Source organism: Heterocephalus glaber, unplaced genomic scaffold (genome assembly GCF_053883595.1).
Source record: "Heterocephalus glaber isolate CG9 unplaced genomic scaffold, H.glaber_assembly_v1.0 deba00000676, whole genome shotgun sequence".
In the NCBI taxonomy this organism is placed as follows: domain Eukaryota; kingdom Metazoa; phylum Chordata; class Mammalia; order Rodentia; family Bathyergidae; genus Heterocephalus; species Heterocephalus glaber.
Genome location: NW_028258156.1, coordinates 15341528 through 15367692, shown reverse-complemented (window position 1 = coordinate 15367692; position 26165 = coordinate 15341528). Strand labels below are relative to the sequence as shown.

At 34.9% G+C, this 26165-nt stretch overlaps 1 protein-coding gene across 10 annotated transcripts in view; it reads right to left on the bottom strand.

The window, feature by feature from the left end:
* Positions 1-26165, bottom strand: part of Dgkb (diacylglycerol kinase beta) — a 620388-nt gene that overhangs the window by 42045 nt on the left and 552178 nt on the right. The window lies entirely within an intron of this gene.

Sequence of the window (26165 nt, the reverse complement as noted above, 5' to 3'; positions counted from 1 at the left end):
TTTCTATACCTAATTTAAAGGATGCACATGCATCTCAGTGCTTTTTCTTATGGTAATAGATTAAATATCCACAATGAATTAGGCTGGGGAGCAAATAATAAGCTACAAAGTCAAAAGTAGTATTTAGAGAGGGATATGTGTTTGGTTTTTGTTGTACTGGTAGTTAGGGTTTGCAAGGGAGTAGATTAATACAGGACACATAATTTATGGGATTATTTTATACCCAAAGAGACAAATGCAGAGGAGTGTAAGAGATCTAGCCATGTACTATAGACCCGAAGAATCCAGCCGAGGGTCTGGACCCCGTGGCAATGCCCTGCACAAATCCAGCTAAAGGCCTAAGCCCACAGCAATGTCTAATGTAAGTCCATATTGAGGATCTGCACCGGGAAGGCCCAAAGGGCAGTGGTGGAAGCTAGAAAGCTTGACCTGGCAGGGTGAAGGATTTGGGCCATCAGGCTGAGGGATCTGCAGGAAGCCAGGAAGCTATACTCAAAGTGAAGATCAAAGCTCCCCGACAAGAACAACAGCCATTTTCAGCGACAGTGAGGACCCTCCTAGGATAACAGCCAAGTTCACATCAGGAAAACTAGCCGTGGCAAGCTTCTCCAAGAAAATCAACAGCCAATGCTCTTCCCCTCCAGTTTATGCCATTGGCAACAATCCTCAGGTAAGTCTTTCATGCCAAGAATCATGCTGACTCAGTTCAGCTGGGTGTTCCAAGTTGACCATCAGTTAATTATTTCTCTCTTTCCATACTGAATAAATTCAAAACAGCAATGATTGTCCACACAGTTAGAGAAGGTTACAAATGTACAAAGCAGAATATTTAGCATGAAAACGTTTTGGTAGGGTCTGGCCAGCAATGATACAATGACATAAAGAAGAACCTCAAACCCACAGGGGAGTGCATGCATGTAGCTGCATACATTGTTTCCTAACTCTAGGAGTTACCATTAGCATCCTAGTCTAAACTAATGCCACCTCCTTAAATTTTATAGAGCACATTCCTCACAATCATATGCACAGTGACCCTTGAAATCACCTAAAGGCTATCAGGAATGTGAAGAGGTTAGTTCAGATAACTAACTGAGATAGTTACCTGGGATAACTGAGATTAAAGTGCTTCATAAAGCAACATCTCTTCAGTAAGGTGTATTTTGGTGGCCACTGGAAGGATATCCAATCTTCATCTACTTTGACATGTGGGGAAAAGGAAACGTGATGCTTGTTTACAATCCATAATATTAGATGATCTGGAAGTTCTTGTCAAAAAGCATTTACAACAGGTACTTAAGAATCACCTTATTCTCTTCTACCCCCAGCAAGTTTTATTTATTTTTTTGGGGGGGGGTACTGGGGATCAAACTCAGGAGCTGCGCTTGCAAGGCAGGTGCTGTGCCACTGAGCTAAATCCCCGCACTCCCGCAGCAAATTTTAACATGTTCTGTTATCACAGAAGTTTTAACACGTGCAAACTCGTATAGTGAAGCACCTTTTACATGCATTCACGTCCAGTTTTGATGTGACTCAAAGCCCTAAATATTCTGATTTATTGCAGCTGTCCCACGAAGTTCTACAAGTAGCTTTGATAAGCTGAACATCTAAATACGTTGATGTGTGTTTCTGTATAGATAAATGTGAGCAAGAAAATAATTACCCTGAGGTCTCTGACTGATTCCCTGACCGTATTTTAGTTCATTAGAGGAGACTTTTCTGTACACATTGTAAGTTGGGGCGTATAAAACAGCTGAGAAAATATAAGGTGTATGTTTTGGTGAGGAGTTAATATGGCTTCAATTGTCTCATAAAAATCTTTTTTTGGCTCTTCGTCCATGAAAACTAAATGATTCAATCTCTTAGTCAAATGGTTAGAAGGAAGTTTTGAGTGTTTTTAGAACATTAGAAAATATCTAAGACCCATGTTGTCATAATAGGGCAACAATTATTTTCCAGATAAAAGAGAATGTTCAAAACAGGGTCATGGATGTGGGAAGGGAATGCATGCTCTTGTGAATGAACTCACAAGGAAAAAGAGATATGTGACAATGAATTGCTTCATTATTAATCTCTAATTATTTCTTACCAGTTTTTTTAATGAGGGAGTTTTTATTTGGAAAAACATACCTAAATAAGTTTTCATTGTGTATGTGTGTATGTGTGTGTGTGTGTGTGTGTGTGTGAGCTTGTGCATACCACTTTTTAGTTTACTACATTAGGTTTTCAAGAACTATCATATTTTTATTTTTGATTACTATATGTTTGTAACATACAATGAATACATTTATCCTGGGGAGTTGGTACATATACATACATCTTACTCCTTCTTAAGGAAGTCTCATATTTTTAACCTGGTCAATTCAATTCTGTCTTCATGCTCCCATGCCTTCATCCTATCAGTAAATTCTACCTCAGATATTTCAAAGGTCAGTTTCCTTGCGGAAGACTGTATAGTATCCAGAAGCATCTGAAAACAGCCTCTTCGTATTGGATGGCACATAGCCCCTCTAATTCATATTACACGTACTTGCTTTCTGGTGCCACACACAGACAGGGCTCAGAAGACTCGTTGAGACTACCTGGATTCTGTCCCCTCCAGATGTACTACATCTTTTCCACTTCACCATGTTCTTTTGCCTCCTCAGGAAAGTTTTGGGGAGCAGCTGAGGTTCGACATAGTTCTTCAAAGCCACCCACAGTCCGCTCCCCCAGCCATCAGAATCTCTTCTCTCTTAAGCCTTAAGCATTCTTTTTCCTTGGGATACTCTATCACGGGGTGGCGAACCTATGGCATGTGTGCCACAGGGGGCTGCTTGTTACCATTGAAAGCTCCAAAAAGTTTGCCATCACTGCTCTATATCATCCTTTGTAGGGGAGAAGAAGGCTGGCTGGAAGGCTGAATTTTTTCTATAGGACTGTTTGGTTCATACTATACTATGCTTTAAAGTTTTTAATGCTTTCCAACACTTCAAAAAATAAGATTCCAAATAAGGTTGTGATTCTAAGAACTCTTTAAAAATTTTAAAATTAATTTTATTGGCTCCTTTTAGGTATACAGTATAATGACATTCATCATTGGAAATTTGTACCTTTATGCAATCTATCTTGGTTCTTATTTTTTAACTACTGTGAAAATCAGTATGGAGATGTCTCAAAAAATCAGGATTGGAAGTCCCATTTGACCCAGCTATTCACCTGCTGCAAATCTTCCCCAAAGAATTAAAAGGATCAAGGGCCAGGGATTTAGCTTAGTGGTTCTGCTGCCTGGCTTGGAAGCACAAGGTCCCAAGTTCCATCCCCAATACAAAAAAAAAAAAAAAAAAATTAAAAGAATCATAGCACAGAAATAAATGTGCACTCATTTTCATAGCAGCACAATTTGTAATAGCTAAAACTTGGAAACAGCCAATTGCCCATCAACTGGACACTGGATAAAGAAAATGTGTTTTTTAAAAAATAAAATGGAGTACTACTCAGCCATAAATATATATAGCTAAATGGATGCATATTGAGGCCATACTCTTAAGTGAAATAAATAGGACACACATTTGTAAATACCAAATAGTTTCTCTGGTGTGAGAAACTGAAAGTATAAATAAGGACTAAAAGGTATAATAGATAATGTGAAATAGGAAGAAAAGGGGCAAAGGGGAGGGGGAAGTGGGAGGGGTAGGGGAAAGGAAAGAAGAGAATGGAATCAATATGAGAAAATGAAAAAAATGGAGACAAAGCCTTTGTAAATAGAGAGGGGAAGAGGGATTGAAAGGTGGGCAAGGGAAGGGGGAAAAAATAAGACACTTGAAAGATTGGAGATTGGACCACATTTGGAGTACTTGCCCTTCTGCAAAGCTTGTTGTGCCAATCCAGGGCCACAATGTGTGAAAGGGCTTTAATTTATCTGGAAAGAAGAGCCTTACTTCATCTTGCTAAAACTTAGAATGTCGGAAGATAGGCAGACAACCAAATAAAATATATAATAAAATATATTATATTATAATTATATAATAAAATATATTATATTACAATATGTTATATAACAAAATATATTATAATATATTATATAATAAAATATAATATATTATATAACAAAATATATTATATTATATAATAAAATATGTAGATGTTTGTTATATTAGACAAATTAATAATTAAATAAATGGTTAGAGGTGAGAAAAATTATAGACTTTTAATAAGATAATTTCTTATATATGACATTAAGCAATTAATAATGTACATAGTCAAAATTTTTAAAAAGTGTGCTAACTAAAACATATTAATTCTTTAGAGTTGGCATTGTACGTTAGTTGGAGAGAAAGTGGCACGTAGGATCCATATAGGTAGACAATTAATTAAAGCACCAATTGAAAATCATGACAGGATTAGGACAGGGCCAAGTTCAAAGTGGTAGGTAATTTGTAGGAGGGAAGTAAGCCAACCTTAAATGAAGATTGCCTCAAGGATACCATATATATGAGGTGTGATCACAAAATATAGTGAATATTTAAGTTTAAAAATTACAGTAAATTACAAATTGCCATGAAGCCCCCTCTAAATCCTTCTCCTCACTTTGAACACACTCATTCCATTTTCCTGTCACTTTCTGGAGCAGTTGTGGGAGTCCTCTTTCTTGTCTTTAGCTGTGCTGTTAACATGTGGAATCAATTCAAAGCATTCACCTTTCACAGTCATTTTGACTTTAGAGAAGAACTAGAAATCGCACAGTGCCAGATCTGGAGAAGAAAGTGGGTGAAGAGATAGTTTTCTCAGAGCCTGCTTTTTTGTTGAATGGCATCCAAGAGCAGCAGCATTCAGTTTATTTTTTATCATACCTTATAAAGATAATAGTAAGTAACAGACTAAAGAATATGAGACTCATTCAGGTAAGCTGGCAGGTGATGGTTACAGACAGTGGAGCAGCACATGCAATAGCACAACAAAATGTGATATAAAGCTGATGCTGAAAATGACCTATGTGTCACTGAATACAGCTATGCCACAGCATTTCAAGGGGCATGCAGTTAACTAGGCTCAGTAACACAAGCAAGTGCATGAGGATATGATCCTATAAACTATGTTTAAGAATTTGGACCTATTTGGAAGGACTATTGGTTGCCAGTTAAAAATTTTATGCAGTGGACAACATAATCAGATTTTTGATGTTGAGAAATCATGTGAGGTCTCTGAAATCCAGTTTCTTTATACATAAAGTAGAAATAATGTCTCCTGGCAGAAATCAAATCCAATAACCTATGCTAAAGTTTAGCAAACTCTGTGACAAAATTAAACATTATATCTGATAAAGTTCATTTAATGTTACAACACTTTTTGCTGTTTTTTGTAGGACATGAGTGAGCAGGTTCCCTGATATGTAAATAAAGTTTACTAGGTGAGATATGATGGTAAAGCATAACTTAAATTAGCTATTTGCAAACATGTATTCAATTAAGGGAAAGGGAAATGGTGCTGTGAACTTAACTCATGAGAAGAGGGTGAGATGGAGTTCTTGGGTTTTGAAAAAAACTTTTAATTAATCATTTATTGTTTCTTGTATTGGAAGTTGAAGAAGTTTGTCATGCTTTCCCTGTTGCCCAGCATGTACAAACAGACACCTCTATGTTTCAGGAGTATAAATTCTGCCTTCAGAAGAAGGCAGAAAGGAACTTCCTCTGCCTTCTTTAGGTCAGCATTTGACTTCTGTGTGTGATCTACTAGCCTGTGATCATCAACGAATAATCCATCAGTTTGTGACTCATCAATGTGGGACCTAACTAGACTATCATCTACCACCATGAAACCCAGGCTTTGCTGGTAAGGGTCACCAGTGGAAGACTTGGAAAACAGTGGCTTAAAGAAGGTGCTAGGCAGAAACAATCTAACTAGGCTGACATGGGGACATTATATTCCCTGAGGGGTCAGTGGTAGAGGTCCTAAGAATGGCATCTTTCATCTACCATCTCCAACATGTGGGAATGTACACTTTTACAGAAACAGAGACAATAGGGCTCCCTGTGGAAAAGCTGTGTGCTGCCATTTGTGAGCAGGTCCTGGCTGTGTGATTCTTAATTCTCATCCTGTGTTCTTTGGAGAAACTCTAGGGTACCAATATAAATACATGCCTTTTCTCCTTACTCAAGTGAGAGTGGATCTGCTCGTTTAGAATTAAAAGTCCCAACTGAGCTATGTAATCAAGAAAAACCATGATGTCCATCCTGAGGGAACACTTCTGTTTTAGTCCAAGTCCATTATTGTACTTGGGAGCCATTGCAGAACAGTGAGAATAGGACTGTAGATGCAAAACAAAATACTGAAAAATACTGATTCCAATATTGTGTCTTCAAAGTGAACAAATATGTATTAATTAGCTGAATAACATTATGACAAATATAATTTATCAGCAGAATTTCTTATGTGATCCTTGAATCTTTTCCTAGACTCTTGTTTCTGAAGTTCTACTCTATGGTCTTTTCAGAAAAGTTAATATGATTAACCATGCAAACTTTGTAACACATGTTCTGGTCCAGATTGTTGCCCCTCGTTATTAATTGTGTGACCTTCTAAAAGGTATTTAGTTGTTGGAAGTGTCTGTTTCTTCATCTGTAAAATAAAATAAAATACAATACCTACTGAGAGAATGTAGTCAGTGCACTTAGTATCTTGTTTTGTGTAAGACAAGCCTCAAAAGTTCCTATTAATATCAGCAACAGTAAAAATCATTTGGTTGAACTTGAAGAAATAAATCTCAAGGATGAAACAGAAGATTAGTACTCCAAATTCTTGAACTGCGGGTGTGCTGTATTAGAAGGTCTTAAGAACTTGAAAAGAACAAAGATTGGTCTTGGACAAAGACATGTCTTCTATTTAATCTTCATGTTTGAAGCAGGATTCAGGATGAATTAATGGAGAGTTTCTATTTCAACCAACTCTTGGGTGCAAGGGATTGTCAGACTGCCCCAATTTCTCCTTCTTTTCACATCTTCTCTCCATTTCTCTTTCTACTGTTATGGATTGATGTTTCTTTGTGCCTATGTGTATACCTAAGTCATATTTACATTTCTGTATTGAACAAGACTTCAAAATAAAAACAGTTGCACTGATATTAGAATATTTGAAGAAGATGGCTGTTACTTGTTCCTTTTCTGTGTCCTAACTTTATCTTGTTAGTTGGGACCCCAGGAGTAGTAGATATCCTCTGCACTCAGCTTGATTCTCTACTTGCTGGAAACAATGCTCCATTTGTTCCATTGTATTCTTGTGCTTTAAGAGTTACTAGTAATAAACAAAAGGATATTCATAGCCTCCTAGATCTGACTCATTTATTCTGATTTTTTCATTTGTTCCGTTTTCTTTTTCATGTGTCCATTTGTAGTTTCTCCTTCCTTTGACTCCATCTCTGAATTAGCTGGATTCATAGAACACTATGTAGTCTAGGCGATCATGTACTAAATATTGGTATAATGGCATACATTATTTCTTTTTTCTGTGTTGGGCACATACTTCAAGCAAAATACAACCAGCCTTATGCGGATAGGGAAATAAGCAGCACTTATATAATGAGGTTATGTGTGTAGACATGACTATTGTTACCGATAACAAAGTCATACTTAGAAAAGCACCACCACTCATCAATTTTTAAGATGAGTCTCTTATTTAAGCATTTATTTGCGTCAAATAGAAAATGAAAGGAAGTGCCATTTCCTCCTCCAACCCTAAATCAATATTAAGTTGCATGGAAATTTCTTTTCATATAGAGATACAGGACAAAAATTAGGTATTTGGAAAGATATGGAGACTGGTTACAGCTATAAAAACAAGATCAAAACATTTGGATGCTCTTTCTCATTTCAGTAAGACGGCAACCACACAAGGCTATTCTCTGGAGTAATGATCTTGTGTCTCTCCAAAGGCTTCTTTATAGTATATTCAGGAGGTCATATTCAGTCTTCAGCTGCACACAGCTCTGCTTCTATTAATATAAAGTGGGGGTTTCAGGAGTTCACAGTCAGCAAAGTCTGTCCCTTCTGAGGTAAATTCTACCAATCTGTCATTTGAAGAAAGGTGAATTTATTTTCGAGAAAAAAACATGATATGATCTATTTATTCTCTCTATTCTCTGGTGTATGAAAAGTTAATAAAATATCTTTATGCTTAAATAAAGTTCACTTTAATTTCAAGTTTTAGTAACATTGTTTCAGAGAATTAGGGCACTTGTTATTTTTATCATTATCATTTTGTTAAGCTATCTGGCACATTGAAAAGGTTATTCACCCTAGAGATGTCTTTTTTAAAAAAAATATTAAACATTTGTTGAAAGGAATGAAAGAAATCTAGTTGAAGATGCAGGTGCACTAATAAATGGGTGGTCTTTGGATTACAGTATTTATGTGTATTATGGCAAAGCTGAGCAGAAACCTAAATGTTATACATACAAAGTGGTACAACAAGAACATCTGTGTTGGGGGGATTGAACTGGCATGGCTAACACCTCCAGTGCCAGGTGCAAAGGAAATTTCAATACAGCTTGAGTAATCTTGACTGCCAGCAACTGCCTGCATCGGATTATCTCCTGCGTTCCTGGTCCACCAGTATCTGTTTGAGTATTTATATGACACATCTGGTGGTGCACTGGCTAAGCAGGAAGGAGTGATGCCTCTGTTACTGGGGGCAAATGTCTGACTCTTCAACTCAATACAAAGGATGCTAGAAATTCTTTGCAGGCCGGTGGGAACCCAGCCAACTCTGCAAGACTGATTAGCAGATAGTACTCAGCATGATGGCTGCTTTGTCCTCTCAGTTTAGTCGCATATCCATGTGCATAATCTGGAGACATTTAACTCTTCCGTTTAAAATTCTGTTTCTAAATATTATTGCCAGGAAAATGACAGGGATTTTGTGTATTGCCAGAATCATAACAGAGCTTTAATGTGACTTGGCTCAGTCCAAAGTGTCAACATCCATTTGATTTTCATAATGAAAAAACATGGCAGGGTAAGAGAATGGTGGAGGTCCTCCATCCAGGAGTCGCTATGACACAAAGCCTCACAGATCCACCAACCCATTCTAGACAAAGACTAACTCATCAAATTGCCCTCCCTCTCAATGGAAGCCCATTCCACCCACCAGGTGGCCACTGCTCAGCATTTTACCACACAAATCAGCACTTACACTTTCACTTCGCTTCCTGCTACAATGAATTTGGGACACCTGTGTTTATAAAGCAACTTATACCTTCCTGCTTTCTATCCTTTCTTCCCTTCATTTTTCATGGACTCTTTGCTGACTGTATTCTTGCCATCTGAATTTTAACCTGCTTAGAATTGTCCTGAACACATCTATAAGTGTCACACCTCCCCAACCATCATCACTATTACCATTGTTCTTTTTCACAGTCTTTACAAAGTGTCTTTACAAATTTCTTTACTATATTCTCCTACTCTTAAACTTTTCAAATCTGGCTTATTTCCTCAATGTTTTGTTCAAGTTTGCCATGTTAGTATCCCTTCTTGATGCTAAAATCAAAAGACTTAATAGATATTTCTACACTCTCTTTAGCCATGGCTTTGTGATATTCATTTTCATATTTTGTTTTGTTTTATATCTAGATATTTATTCCTAGTCTACTTTCCCCTCCTTTCTCCCTCTATTTAGTAATTAAACAATGAAATTTCTGCAGGCCTTCATCCTGGGTCCTCTTATTATATGTACTCTTTCTCAGAAATTCTCATTCATCAATATGACTTTGATTACCACCATTTTACAGATGATCTGCATATTTTTATCTCCAGTTTAGACTAGATATGTTTTCTAAATTTCAAAACCTCACATCAAACTGTTCTGTGACCACCTGGATTTGAATGACTCATAAATACCTCAAATCCAATACTTCTGACATTAACTTATCATTCCTAATTTCACACCAAAACCTATTCTATTCTCAAGTTCCTAGTCTTTCAAATTTCACTACCTTTCAAACAGTTAATTATGACATAATTTAAGTCATATTTTACGTCTCTTTCACTTTACAAAAAAACTATCAATTTCCAAGTCTTGACAAATAACTTTTAAAAGTTAAAGAAGTCATCCATGACTACGGTTCTTTGTGAAAAATGGCAACAACATCCTTTAATTTTCACACTTAATCCTTAACTATCTTTCTTTACCCAGAAGTAATCCTAATTGTGAAATATATCCATCCAAATCTTTTGCCTGTTTTCTTTTTTTTTTAATTTTTATTTTATTTTATTTATTTATTTTTTGTCTGTTTTCATTTGTGCTTAAAGATATACCAGTTACATTTTAAATGCATAAATTGTATGTCAGTTTAAAAAAAAGATAACATACTCTGTAACTTGGTTTATTCAGACAAAAATATGTCTTGCAGAATAGATATATTCATTTTAATGAATGCCCCAAATAATACAGTATAGACATATCACATAGCTACTTGTATTTAAAGTTAGGCTTTCTCTTTTTTATCTGTTACAATGCTGGAATGAATATCTTCATGCATGGCTCTAGGAGTGTTTTTCAAGATGAAGAAATATACACTTAAAAGATAATGGCAGATTATATTCTCCAGTGACGCTGGGAGACAATTCTCCAAAGATTTGTTACATTTCTCTATTTCTGGCATGCAATGCATTGTTTATCCTTTGTTATGCACTATCTTTCAAAAAATGTGTAGAAAACAACCATAGAAGATTGTGTGTCACATTCCAGAGAAAAGGAAAGGGATACATACTCTCTACATAACAATGCTTCTCCTAAACTTCCAGCTCCTTTATAATGCAAACCATTGCATAAGTAAGCATTATCTGGCCTAAGGTATTAGGCTTAGAAAACAAGTGTAAAAATAGTAGTATTCCAGCTACTGTTAGGAGTGATATATTGTGTTTATCTCTGACCCAGGACTTTTGTACCTTCCACTAGTATTTATGAAACTCACAATGGTGGTCCAATGTATTCTCTCATCATAAGAGTATGGACCATGTCAGATCTCTTACACTATAAGCAATGGTTGACAGTAGCAACTTTTTCTGTTTTACTCTCCATGAAAGAGAATAAAAACAGTATTGCATTGTTTTCTTTTTCATATTCCTGGTTATTATTCTAGTGAGGTTTTACACATCACATTCTTTTATCTCTCTGCCAATGTAAAATTTATTTGGACTTTCTGAGGCCAACCTAATGTACTATGTCTCTTCCGTAATATGTGTAAGTGGTAAGGGAGTTATGCACATTCAGAAAATAACTTAAGAGTTTTATACCAAAATGTCAGTAATGATTAACTTTGGAAGAAGTACCGCTTTTTCATTACTTTTCACATAATCTAAAATCTGTTTTTGCTATATATGTATCAGTGTTTAATATTGACTTAATTTTTTAAATCGCGCAATTTTTTTTAAAGTTCTAAAGCTATAACCTACCTTCTTATTTCATCTTACTCATGGAAAGGGAACATAAGTGGATTGAGGAGGTGACTTCATTCCTTTCAGACCAAACTTCTCATTAAATGAAAAAATAAAGGTGGCCTCTGAGGTCCCTTAGAGATCTGCAGTACTTCATATTTCTAAAGAATAGGGGTAAGGATTCTAAAGTGAAATTTGGAAATTTTCAAAAGTGAGAGTAATTCAGTTATATTTCTAAATATCTTTTCCAGTAATACTTTTCATAATTGAGCATGTCTCAGTTACTTAACTCATTTGTGGGACAAAATACCCAACACCCAGAACTCAAAGAGGCAGAGGTATATTTTGGCGCGGTTTTTCAGTCAGTAGTGCATTGGCTCCAAGGCAGGACAGCTCAGCAGAGGGCATGGCAGAGAAAAGCTGCTGGTGGCCTGCCTGGTGGCGGGGAGCAAGGATCCATTCCTACTGACCAGGCCCTCTCTCCTTATAGTAAGTCAGCTACAAGCCCCTGGAATTCTATCACCTTCCAAACACCCTGTATGAGGCTCTAGGGGAACATCTACACGTAAACTATCCACTACTTTTCTCAGCCTTTGATTGAAATCAGTGTTTGGATTTTGTTTCTTCCCTTAATAGATAGAGTTTGCTAGATGCCAAATCTCTGAAACTTGTTCTCCAGTTGCAATCTCTATCATTTCATTTGTATCAGTTTCATTAACTTTAATTACCAGTATGTCTTCTTGATTCTTAACTATTCAAAAGCTCCATGACTGTTGTCAAGTTCTGAAATGATTACTTCAGATTTGAAAAGGTCTGTGGTGACCATTGGAAATTCCAAAAGACTTACTAAAGCACATAAATGGGAATGAACACAATGGACTTCAAAACAAGCTAAAAGCAAGATAGATGTAAGTAGGAAAAAGAAAAGTAGACAAACAACATTTTCTTACATCTTGACCTGTCTGATTATGTAACACAGCATTCACAGGATTATTCCTTCTCTGTGCTGTCACCACAGGCATCACAGGGTTAGTGACCTTCATTGGAAAGTGACATTCAACCCAGGACAGGTGACTGTTTCCCCCTTTCTCATTTCCTTTTTACTTTTTCCTCTCTTTGTTCATTGAGATCTAGGTGGTGACAGCTCCCTTTCAAATGAACACACATCCTAGCAGTACCTTTGTAATAATAAGTAGCATTGTAAATAAACTAGTCTTAAACTATCCTAACATGAATATTTAATCTGTTTACTCTTAGTACTCTAAGTAATAAGTGGGATTTCATTTGTCTTTAAAATTAAGTTTTATTTGGTAAGGTGGATTCACAAAAACACACAGATATAACAACTCAACAGAGATTTATGTTTATAAAACTCCCATCTTTAGAGTTCAGATCATTAAGCATTTAAAAAAAATCATTTTCAGTGTGAGGTATTTCAATATTAACATGTTCAAAGTAGAGGACAGAAGAAGAAATATACTGGTTTATTTAGAAGAAATGAAGAAAAGATTTGAAATCTTTTCCAAATAGATAATAAATTTGAGCTCTATCCTCACTTAGCCATGACTCTTGAAGTCATATTTACAAAGTCATAACTTAAAAGTTATAAATCTCGATCAAAATTGCTGTATTTGTCTCAGTACTAAAACCATCTTGAAAAAGTATGCAATAGTTAAATAAAAATATCATTCTAATAAAATACTAGTGAAAACCACAATGATATTTGCTCAACCTTGTAGGTGAATGTGTTGGTGGTCTACAGTATCTGCCAACAAAAGCTCTTTTTGTCCTGTGAGTTGACTGAAGGCCAAATGCTAATGGAGATGAAGACCTGATCTGTTTTGGAAGTGGTTCTTGCCCATGATGCATAGATGTCTTGGAGGAAGATAAGGAGAAACTGATCACACTTTTGTCCACTTATAGACTTTCCACACTATAATATTACATTATTTCCTTTGAGAAAGACTCTGAACCACCATTCCTGGGACACAGAATTTTTTCATGGCTTTATTGAAATGTAATTCATGTATCATAACTTCATCCATTTAAATTATGGAATTCAATTTTTTAAAGTATATTCAAGGATATTTGCAATGATTGACACAGAAAATTTTAGAACATTTCTATCACTTCAGAAAGAAGTCTGTATACCTTGCATCCTCTGGGTATTTTGGATTTCTTCCTTATTCTCCAATCCCACTTTTTCCTTCAGCTCTACTAGTCAGAGAGCAATTAATAATCTATACAGACTGATCAAAGTAGTGTGTGTTTCAATTTTTTTAAAACAATGTATTACATTAAAAGATACATTGCCATTAATCCTCCTCTAAAATATTCTCCCTCACTTCAAACATCCTTCTCTCACATCTTCTATCATTCTAGCTACTTTCTGAAACAGTTTTCTTTTGTCAGTGTCTTTTTTGAAATGTGATAAAAAAACATGGTGCATGCTGCTGTTGTGTGCCATGCAACAGAAAGACAGGTCTTCAACCACCTAGTTCACTAGATCTGACACCATGTGACTTTGAACTATTCCCCATGTCAGAATAACCATGAAATGCAGATGTTTCAAGTTGATTCAGGACATTGAGGCAGCCATGACAGCTAAGTATAGATGTTCATGAAAGACAACTTCCAGACTACTTCAGAAAATGGCAAGAATGATGTGGTAAATGAAGAGAGGTGGAATATTTATAAGAGAATTAGTGGCAATGTATCTTTTATTGTAATTTTTTAAATTTAAGCATTCATCATATTTTATGATAACACCTCATACTTTCCACCTTTATAGAGTCACCTATTCCAAATAGTCCATGTAATTGGAACCATACAATATGCATTCTTTTCTACTTTTATTTTTTCACTTAATTAGTAATTAATTTTTTATGGATGAATTATATTACATTGCATGCTTATATCATATCTTGCTTATCCTCACATCCAGTGATTGACATTTTGAGTACTTTGTCTATTGTCATGGTTTGGATTTAAAATATCACTCAAAAGCTCCAGTGTGGAGCACTTCAGCATTTCAGAGGCAAGGGGTTTGAAAGGTGAACGGATCATGAGCATTGATCATTGATGGATTCCTAGCTTACTGGGGGGAGAAGCTTTGTATAAAAGTCTTGACCACCATGAAGTGAACAAGTTTCCTCCACCACATGCTCCCTGCCGTGATATTCTGCCTTGACACTGTCCTAGAAGCACTGCAGCCAGCTGACCATGGACTGAAACCTCTGAAACCATGAGCCAAATAAATCTTTCCTTCTTAAATTGATTGCTTTCAGGTACTTTGTAGCAATGATGAAAGCTAACACAAGTATTAGAAATACCATGTTTGTTGTTGTTGTTGTTGTTGTTGTTTTTGGTATTGGGGATCAAACTCAGGACCTTGCGCATGTGAGGCAAATGGCGGAACCACTGAGCTAAATCCCCAATGTTCATGTTTTTGTATAGATGAATTCTTTCATTTCTCTGAGACACTTACTTAGGAGTACTGAATTGCCCATTTATTCCTTCAATTCTGTCAGGTCTTTTTTTCTTGATTTTGATAGTCTCTTGTTAGGACGTATATGTTTATAATACAAATACTGTACTGAAGGATTAGCCCTTTGACTGCTGTAAAAATTTGTGATTGTTGTTTGCATGGCACATTTATCTTTTCTCAGACATTATTTTCAATCTGTTTCTAGTTTTGAATTTAAAGTTTGTCATTTGTAAGAAAATACATAATTGAACCTTGCATTTTTCTCCTATTCTGATCATTCCTGCCTTTGATTGTGTTTAATCCATTCCCATTTAATGCCATTGATAATATTGTTATATTGGTGTCTGCCATTTTTTACTGTTTGCTTTTATGTCACATCTTATTTAGACCTCTTCACTGCTTTCCTTTGCATTAAGTGTGCATTTTCTAATGCGGAATTTTAATTATGCTAATGATTTTTTTAAATATATTTTCTTTAACAACCTTAATAGTGACTTTAGGTTTTACCATCTACCTCTTATCAGCATCAACTTCTTCTTTATGGTTAATTAATTTGAGTGAGATATAGAAAAGTTACTCCTATATAACTCTATTCACTTTCCATTTGTAATATTATTTTTGTAACTATTGCAACTATAAATGTTACAAATCCAGTATTATATTGCTATATATATTACACTATATAATTGGTGTCTTCTACTGAAGCTGAGAGAAGAAAAGATAGCATGTAGAAAGTTACAGCTTTTGCTAATTAATCTTATTTATCATTTTTGGATCCATTTATTTGGTGTCGAGTAATCTGGTGTTAATCTCTTGGCTAATGCTTCTTTACTCTTATAAATGTCCTCCTTTCTACTTTTAACAAATATTTTATATTTCTATGTTATGGGTTCAATAATACATTGTACACATTATACAACTGTTTCAAGTTACTATCTGAATTCAAGTTACTATCTGTGATCACTGCCTCCAGTCAGAACATTTTCCTTTAGTACTTCATGTAAAGTGTTTCTTAGCAACAAATTCAGTTTTTGTTTAAGAGTATTTCATTTTGTCTTTCTTTAGACATGATAGTTTTACACAATGTGAAGTCCTTTGAATTCTTTTTTTTTCTGCCCTATCATCTCAGTGCTTTATGCATTCGTTATTTCTGAGGGGAAGTCATTTGTTAATCTTAAAATTCATTTATAAAGTATGAAAGACTTTTCCTCTTGCTTCTGACAGGATTTTTTTCCTTATTTGGGCTTTCAACATTTTTACTATGCTGTTTGAATGTTTGTGTTCATTACACTTAGATTTTGCTAAGCTTACTAAATGTGTAGATTCGTATTTTTAAATCAAGTTGGGAGCTGGGTTAGCCATTATTTTTGAAATATTTTTTCCACCCCCTTCCCCTCTTTTCCTTCTGATGCTCCATCACACATACACTGAGGTGCTTACTGGTGTTCCGTATTTCTCTGAGTTGCATTTTTCCTCATGTATTCTCTTTATTATTTGGATTACCTCCATAATCTTTACTGATACATTACAAAGACACGAAGTCTTATTTCTGCTTATTGAAATCTAGTGAAGTTTTTATATGGGTTCCTATCAATTTTGCTGCCCAGATTTAAATTTGCTTTTAAAAAATATTTTTCTTTATCAATACAGTAGGAATATTGCCTATTTGATATGTTATTGTTATCCCACCTTTTTTTACTTCTTTGAATGTATTTATAATGTCTACTTTAAGGACTACATTGAATTCAGTCATCTGCTCACAATCATACACATTCTTTCCCCCTCTGTGTGTGAGTTTTACTTTATAATTTCTCTTTGGGTCTCATCCTTTTTATAAAACTTGACTGCATAGATAATACGCATTAGCTATTTTGATCACTACTCTCTTCTCCAAGGGCATGTTGTTATTTGCTTGTTTGTTTGTTTAGGGACCATCTAAGTTATTTCCATAAAGTTTATTCGACTCTCACCACAGAACCTCACACTTGTCCCTGTGCCTGTTGTCTGAGGCCTCTGACTTGCTCCTCAGGGGATGTAGCCTTGGAAATGGCTACCATCACCCTGCAATAAAAATGGTGTTTCTGCCATATTGTAACAGAACTTTTATTAGTTTATTTTTTGTTCTTGGCCAGAAGTAGGGAGTTGCACTTACATGATTCACCTATATGTATATAAAAATGCTTCTTCACTTTTGTATATTCTGAATGAAGTCAAGGCCATGAATACTAATGATCATTAATAGCATTTAAAAGAGAGTAACCAGTAGAATAATATTGTGATGAATTGGCTTCGATTGGGTTAACTAATGATATAGATCATCACATGATCTTTTAAGAAGGAACTGAAATCAAGATAGTAAGGAAAATTAGTGAATTAGCAAAGAACAGAATTTTCTAGTTTTTCTACAAGAAGAGGAAATAAATTTATTCTCCTAATATAGCCAGCTGGGTTTATTCATGATTATAAAATTGTTATAGAGAGGAAATTTATATTTTAGCAGAGAAATTCATACAATTTCATTGTATACACTACTTTCCCTAAAATGAATTAAACAAATATTGCTCTCCTTTATACTTGATAGAATTTCTGTTTAATGTTTCCTTTTCTGAGTCACTAATTTTTTTGTTTCTAAACTAGTTAGCAAATTTCTGTTTGAAATATCTGAAGGTCAAATTATTACTTTGCTGTAGAGATCTAAGCTTTGAGAAAGCATCCAATCACATCATAAATAACCTTTCCGAAATCCAAGATGGTATAATAGAAATGAAATAAGTAAAAATAAATCTACAAACACAGACAGAAGCATATCAGAAACTATTACAAATGGTTGAATTTCAGGAAAAAATGCTAGTATAAATATATAATCCCTAGTTACTCATTTTTCCCTGTGATTCTTAGATTTAAAGCCAGATTCCTTCATTATTTCTGACCTGATATAAAACACCATCTGGCATGTACATGTTAAAGGATTATATGTAAGCAAAATAGATACTTTCTCTCCTTCTAACTAAGATTTTTTAAAGGCCTGTACATTATTTAGCTTTGAAATGTGAAAACCAAATGGGTAGAGAGAAAAAATGGTTTTTAATATCTATTTTTAAAAACGACAGCAATTAAACATATATTGCTTTAACAATTTACTGTTTTAATTGGCATTCTGTAACTTCTCTCAAATTTTAGCCTCATGACTACTTTCTTTGAAGAAAGATTATGAATTGAGATTTTACAGAGATGATAAAGACTTTATAGTTATGATATTTACATACATGATATATGTCAATCTAAATCTTACTGCCCACTAAATCTATTTTGGCCAAAACTTTCAGATAGTGATCAAATGTTTCATCAATATCTAGTTTCATGTTATGTATAATACATGAAATGAATCAATTATTTGAATGATGTAAAGTGGTATTGAAATCTATGTGTGTGAAGTATTTCTGCATTTTAACACTTATTAGAATCATAAACTTTTAAAGCTAGTAGCTGATTGCTCATATATTTTTTAAAAAATTCACTCTTAAAATCAGAAAGCTCATCTCCAGAAAAGTTATGTAACTTATCTAAACACTGTAGCTATTTGGTAAGAAGTCTAATGTTACTCTACAGATATCGTGGGTCTTGGTCCATTCAACTTTGCACTCTACTGTCTCTTTCACAATCCTGATGAACTTCTGTCTGGAAAATTTAACTTTTGAAGGCTTAATATATATACATATATATTTTTCAATATATTATATAACATATATATATATATATATATATATATATACAGTTGTACTATACACACACACACACACACACACACACACAGTTGTCCCATCTGCATGCATACCACAATAGAAACTGAACTAGATCCATAATTTGAACAGCTCTTTTTTTCTATAATTTTAAATTGTTTTTCAAAATTTTTTTCTTAATTTTCTAAATTTACACAGGTGTGTGTGTGTGTGTGTGTGTGTGTGTGTGTGTGTGTATGCATGTGTGCATTTGTATGTTCCTGGGTACTGAACCCAGAGAACTATAGTAGACCTTCAGTATGCTCTGTACTTCCTTTTTTATTTTTTTTGAGACAAAGTCTTCCAAGTAGCCCAGGCTTGCCTTAAACTTGTGATCTTCCCATCCCAGCCTCTTGAGTAGCTGGGATTACAGGCATGCAGCTCCATACCCAGCTATTTTCCTAAATATCTATTTAAACAGTTATACTGGATAAGCTTTGGAGTTCCAAAACATTTTCCAAATGTACAAACTACTACAGAAGTCTATGAGCAAATATTCAAACAAAACTAGCTAAAATCTAGACTATGGAAATAACTAAACAGGCTATAATAAAAAAAAAAACTGGAAAGGATTTGTGGCGGACAAGTCACCAGAAATAAGAGTCAACCACATTTCTTTGGCAAATATAGAATCACTAAAGCCCATTTGATTTTATTATGGTAAAATTGCACAGAAGGAAAAGAACAAGTGGGCAGAGGAGAAAGAAAGGCAGCAATCTTGTTTATTGGTGCAATTTTTAATGTTGAACTGTAGTACATAAAAAAGAAAAATGCACAAATGCTAAAAGCCTTGAACAAGGGCATATAATTGTTTATGCATCTCACATCTATCTATGTAATAATTCTTATTCATAATTTTATTAAAACAGAAATCAGTGGGAAAAAAACAGGAGGCTAACATTTGAAATTCTATTCAATTTGTATGAACTTTTTTCATCTCTTGCCCATAAAAATCCCATCTTTCTCAAAGTGTGTCCCCCTAGAGAATATGAAGTAATATAATTTAACAAGTTCTTTTTCGTTGTTATTATTGTTTGGTTGAGTATAAGAATATCATCAATTAAGACAATTTTTCTGTGCTGAACTAACTGCTGTAGAGAGAAGTTTAACCAACTTTTTCTATAAGCTCACGATTTCAGGATCCTAGAGAATTTCTGGTTTTTAGGACAATCTTCCACTTCTGTGGCTCACGAATTCCAATGACAACAGGTTCTTTGTAATTTATTTTTATTTTATTTTTACAACTGAAGCCTCTTAGGTTTGTGGGCCATGGGTTAGAAACAGCTGCAATTTGTGTTATTATTTCTTCACTCTCAGGAAATAATGAAGCTGACAACACTGAAGCACAAAGACTAAGTTGTTGCTGGCCATGCTCTGGCACACAGGCCAGTTCCCACTGCAAAAAGCTCAAAGTTCATGCAGAAAAGATACTGTTATTTTAACGCTGTTACCTTCTTAAAGTGGCCTAACTGTTGTGACCAAGAAGTTCACCTCTTTGTTGTGAAACCAGATTCTCATTTGAGAAGACACTAAGTCTGATATGCATAGCCTGTGTGTGCAAATGAGCATACACACGTTAACACACAGTGTATCATACTGTGCTGGCCACACTATGATTGTGCCACCCACCAAGCACAGTGGCTCAGCCTGTGACAAGTGAATGTGAGCAAAGGTGACACTGGGCAAAGATTTTGCACTTCGTGAGAGAAGCATAAGAGAAAAATGAATGCTAGGATTTTCAGGGTCAAATAGATCCTCAACCCTCTGTCATTGCTCTAACCATATACAGCATTATTTTAAAGAATTATTCTTGGCCGGAGATTTAGCTCAGTGGTTTCGCCGCCTGCTGCGCAGGCAGAAGGACCTGAGTTCGATCCCCAGTACCAAAAAATAAATAAATAAATAAGTAAAATGAAGAATTATTCTTTTCTGTCTCTAAATTTAATACTTCTATCATCAACAAAGAGTAAAGCTTAACTCCCTATCCTTATTTATTTATTTTCTTTTTTTTCTTTGAGTGTGTGTGTATTTACAAAATATTTTCCTATGAATTATGGTAATGATAAGAAGAATAGCATTTAGGATTACTTATAACAAGTTTGATCATATAGATTCCATTAAGAAATGGAAGAAGTGGTACTGAGATCACACACACAAATATATAAATGCATGTATGATGGTATATATCTATTATATATTATACATACACATATGTAGTGATTAAGCTTCAAAAGAAAACTCGAGACTATACAGTCTGATCCCTACATATGTATAAAAGTATATTCCACAAAACACGGAAAGAACAAATTTTGAATGACCCCAAATAAATTGAATTATATTATACCTGAAAATCTGTTTACTAAAGATGTTTTCCAATTTTAAACATTTTACATTATTTCACTTGTTTTCAAAGTTTTGTCCTTATTATTGATACATAGATACATATGTATACATACATGTCTATATGTATTCTTAAATGTTTTTAGTGTCCCACTTTTCCTACAAAATTGGACCTGAATAAAAATGCCAGAAAATTAAGTTATTCAAACACAAAATTGTTAGGGTTAACATTTAGGATTACTGCTTTTTGAATAATTATAAAATAGATCTATCTTTTATTTAATGACTGTCATTTATTCCCGATAAACCTCTCTCTCTGAAAGTTTTAAGCAAATTTTTAAAGTAATTATGGTAGGATAAATTATAATGCATTCTATCTCATGCCAAACTAGCCAAATAATGTTCACTGACAGGAAAATGGTAGAAATTGAAAATTAGGAAAAATTGTATGTAATTTGCAATAATAATATAAATTGTAATAAAAAACTAAATATTACAGCTCCTACATGAGTGCAATATAGTGGAATTTTATTTTCTTTGCCAAAAGAAGAAACTGCTTCATAGTGAGAGATAGCTGGTGGAGGAGGTGTGAAAAAGAATTGGTCTTTGGAAAGTTCATTCTTGCACCATTTTTTCAATATCTTACTTCCTTTGGATTCATATTTATCCTGTACCAAACATAAACTTAATATTATTAGGGCAAAATGAATATTTACCACTAAGAACCTTAAAATAGAACAGAGTTCTCCTATAGCGTCTTCACTCTTTGTTTTCAAATACATGCAATTCAGATTTATTCCAGGATTTCTCTTACTACAGAACACACTTTTTATAAATTGGTAACTTTGTATGTAAAGCTATACAGTCAATAAAATACTTATTTGGTCTAGCTAATTAGTATGCTTTAGGGGAAAAATCATTACACTGTGAAAGAAGAACTCTTGCCTGATAAATGGTATAATATCTTAAAAATCTTTTACGTTGAAATGTCACTAACAAGAGTTGTTATGTGATGTAAAATTACAAATCCTCCACAAATTAGAAAAACAGAATAGAAATTCATGACATCAAGATAACATACAGCAGTAACTGTTTCAAGTGGAGAACTGGTATGGTCAGAAAAATACTGTAATTTTAATAATACACATCTTCCTAGAGTCGTGCAGATTTGAAAGTATTTCTAAATGTTGGCTTCGACTTCAGGACAAACTTCTTAGACCATTTGTCTTATCTCCTTCACTCCCTGTGATGTTTACTTTCCTCATTTCAGTTCCCATAAAGAAATCCTCTTCTATTCAAAGCAGGCTTCAGACCTGTTATTACCTCTCTCTGGAAAACCTTCTCTCCTTTTCTACTAAGTCCAGATACCTCAGGGAAGTCTTCATCCTCTTCTGCTAGATGATATGTGTCCCTAACATGTAAGTCTATCACAAACATTTTCACAGCAGATAATAAATGTTACTATTTGTATCTTAACATTTATGTTATAACCTCAAAGAGGGCAAGAGCTGAGCCAATGTTGTTCATTGTTGGTTGACAGATTGGATTAAGCAGGGGTAGAATATACTGTTCAGGGGACACTATATTTTCTGAAAGCATTCTATAAAAGAAAGAGTGTCCAAAACTAATTAGCATTTTTAAGAACAGGCTATACTAGGAGTTCACAAAGAGCTTTAGCAAGAGGATAATTGCTTTACCATGCAGTTAAATAAAGTTTGTTATGTCCTTTGTATATATTTATTTTGTATAAATTAAACACATTTTGTTAAATGGTGCATATACAGTATGTGTGTCAATATATGTGTGTGTGTGTGCTTGGTATGGAGGTGATAATTTTCTGTTATCCATACAAAATTACTTAAAGCTAATTACTATTTTCTGTTAATCCTTGAAGTTTTATTATAATGTTATTTTAATTAGATATGATCATATTTACTGTTTTTTTAAGAAAGGAAAAATAACTCTAGCCAATGTGTAATTGTGACATTTCTAAAGAAAAGAGCATATAATATAGATTGCATTTGAAATATATTACTAATAGTCTTCAAACATACCAAAGTTAAATCTTCCTTATAATGTTGAACATTGCCTAAGTCCCATGCTGTGGTTTTGAGAGAAACTGTTATGCTTTCTTGATTTCCTGTTAGTCCTAAAATTAACTCAGATCTGCCTAGTTGTAACCTTTTCCCAGATTTCTGCTAGCTCACCCTAGTTTTCTGAAGACATCTTCTTTAGATTGCTTTCTTCCTCCTGCATCCTTTTCTCCCTCCCTTAATTCTCCTCCTATATTTGATAATATTAAGCAGTTTTGAAAAAGGAGCCTGCGTGCTGGGCCTCAGCAGCACCTGGGCGCGGGGAGTATCCTGCTCCTGGAACCAGAGGGCGGGAGGTCGACCTTTGACCTCTGCTGGGAGTCACGTGTGCAGACTGGGAGCGGAAAAGCTGGAGAATTAATGCAAAACTTCATGATGGAGGATGTCAGCGTTGTAAAGAAGTTCTTGAATGGCGGGTAAAATACAGCAAATATAAACCATTATCAAAACCTAAAAAATGGGACAACGGAGATTAAGACTTGGAAGGATTTATTGCGAGAAAGATAGCTTCTCAGAGAGATAGAAGGAGGACCAGAAAGTGGGTTGCCCGCCCACCCCGCTTCTCAAAGGTGTTTTAAGGGGCAAAGCTGGGAGGTAAGGTATGCATGTCTTAACTGTGCAGGTTATTTTCAAAGTAAATTTGTGATGGCTGAGGATATTGGGACGAAGAGAGTTGAACCATATATGCTATCTCCGAGAATCCAAGCAGAATTAAAAGCCTTAAATGTTTACAGAAGACCGCGAAGGCTCTTACCACATAATGTGTAGACCATGTGCCTGTGAAATTGAAGTCTGCGAAATGTGGAAGGAAAGAAGACATTGTTATTCTCTTTAATAAAGAACCAGAAAAGACAGGAAATACTGAAAATAATCAAAGATCCAATCATAGAAGAAGCTGCAAAAGGAATGAAGAAAGTGATGATGACTTAGATTCTGATAATGATTTAGATGACACAGGTGATAATCAAGTGGATTAATGTAATGTACATTAAAAGTCAGTCTAGGAATGTGAAATTCTGATCGCTTTTTGCCTTTGACAGTGTCACACACAAAAATACTGTCAAGACCCAATGAGGAAGTCAGAAAAAGCTATAGAAAATAGGCAAAAGTCACATAGGAACAATATGAATTAGGCATGATATTTACATAATTGTAAAACTTGTATCTAGTTGTCTTAAAATTTTAAGTTGCATGTACTAGGATACCTGCCCAAAAGCAGATAAAATCAGGGTGTCATGCTGCAGTTTGTGGGAATTACTTAGAAGAATGTATTACTTAATACCAAATTTAATGAGATTCAAAATTCTTGCTTGTGTAAGAACTATCTAAGCCAAGTGTGATGGCACATGCCTGTAATCCCAGCACTCAGGAGGCTGAGGCAGGAGGATTGCTACAAGTTCAAAGCCAGCCTGGGCTGCATAGTGAGTTCAAGGCCAGCCTGAACTACACAGCAAGACCCTGTCTCAAAAACAAAAAACAAACAAACAAAAAAAACATACAAAAACTATCTACTGTAAAACTAAGAGACATGATTTGGTTTTTTTGTTGTTTTGTTTTGTTTTTGGTACTAGGGATCGAACTTGGGTCCTTGCACTTGCGCAGCAGGTGGCGAAACCACTGAGCTAAATCCCCGGCCCTTAAAAGACATGAGTTTAATTAGCCTTAAAAAATTACTCCATGGAAAGTACCTCTTAATGATTGATCTTCAAATACAAAACGATGCACTTGGCCAAAGCCCCTTTACTTAATGTTTACTTGTTACAAAGCAAAAAGTTTATTCTTTAAAAATAATGTTTTTCAAATGTATAGCATTTTTTCTCAGGTTTTACGTTTTTCCTCTTGTGAAATATGCATCCAAAATGCATAGAATTTCTATGGATAGTTTAAATAGTAATGATAAAGGAAATGCATAACATTTATATGTGGAGGAAGAAACCGCCCGCACCGGAAGCGCCCCGCCAGACTCTCTGTCATCACTGGTTCACCCTTCTTCCCTAGTCTGCCCCGTGCTGAATTTTGATGATTATTTTCTTTATCATTTAGTACCCAAACTACTCCAAAACAGTATACATTAGCTTTGGCTGATTTTTAACCTTTCCTATTCTTTTATTTTGAAAAACCTCAAACCTGAAGGAAAGTACCTCAGCAGCTATTATGTATAGTAGCTGCCCTCTTCCTATCGTGCCTTGCCCCCTCCCGTGTGACGTCATGCCAAAATGGTTGCTCCCACCAAAGAACAAACCCTTCTTCCCAGTATGCCCCCGTTCCCGCCTAGAGAGTAACCTAATACTCGCTCACCTCCTACCACCTAGTGACATCACTGGCTCCTCCATTCCCTAGACACTACCTCACTCAACCCCACCTCAGCCCATACAAACCCCAACCCAGTCTGTATAAAAGACTTTCCCTGCTCCGGCCATATTGCTTTTGTCTCTCCTTTGTTCAGAGACAGCCTGGCAGATCCGTTTCCTTAATAATGGCTTGTTGTGGCCTGGTCTGGTCTTGGTCTTCGGCCTTTTACCTGACACTTTTCATGCTCTTCACCTCAATTCCAGTTGTTAGCATTTTGTCATGTTTTCTTTATAGCCCTATAGATGGGTATTTTATATGCTGAACTGTTTAAAGCATTGGTTTTGAAATTTATATGAACAGACTTATACTATGTATATTATTTTGTCTCTTTTCATTTTTATAAAGTTTGGGAGATTGATCCATTTTGTTATAAAAGCTGTATTTATTTTTTTTAAAATATTAAGCTAAAATCTAAGAGTAATACAAGAGAAATAAATGAAACCAGCAAAAGTGTAGAGGCAAATGTTAGATATCTCCCTCTCTAGAATGCATGGCTTTCTCAGGATCTCTACCAATTCACTTTATACTAAATCCTGTAATGCTTTGGTGTTTCAAGAACCATGTGTCCTCTGTAGGCAAATGACTACTCAAAATTCCTTTCTCTTAAAGTTTAGGGTAAGTTCAAGGAGAAAAAATAAAAGGAATTATTCCCTCAAGAGTCCAGGGTTGCCTTCTTATATTTTTCTGGAATACAGAATGCTTGGCAGTA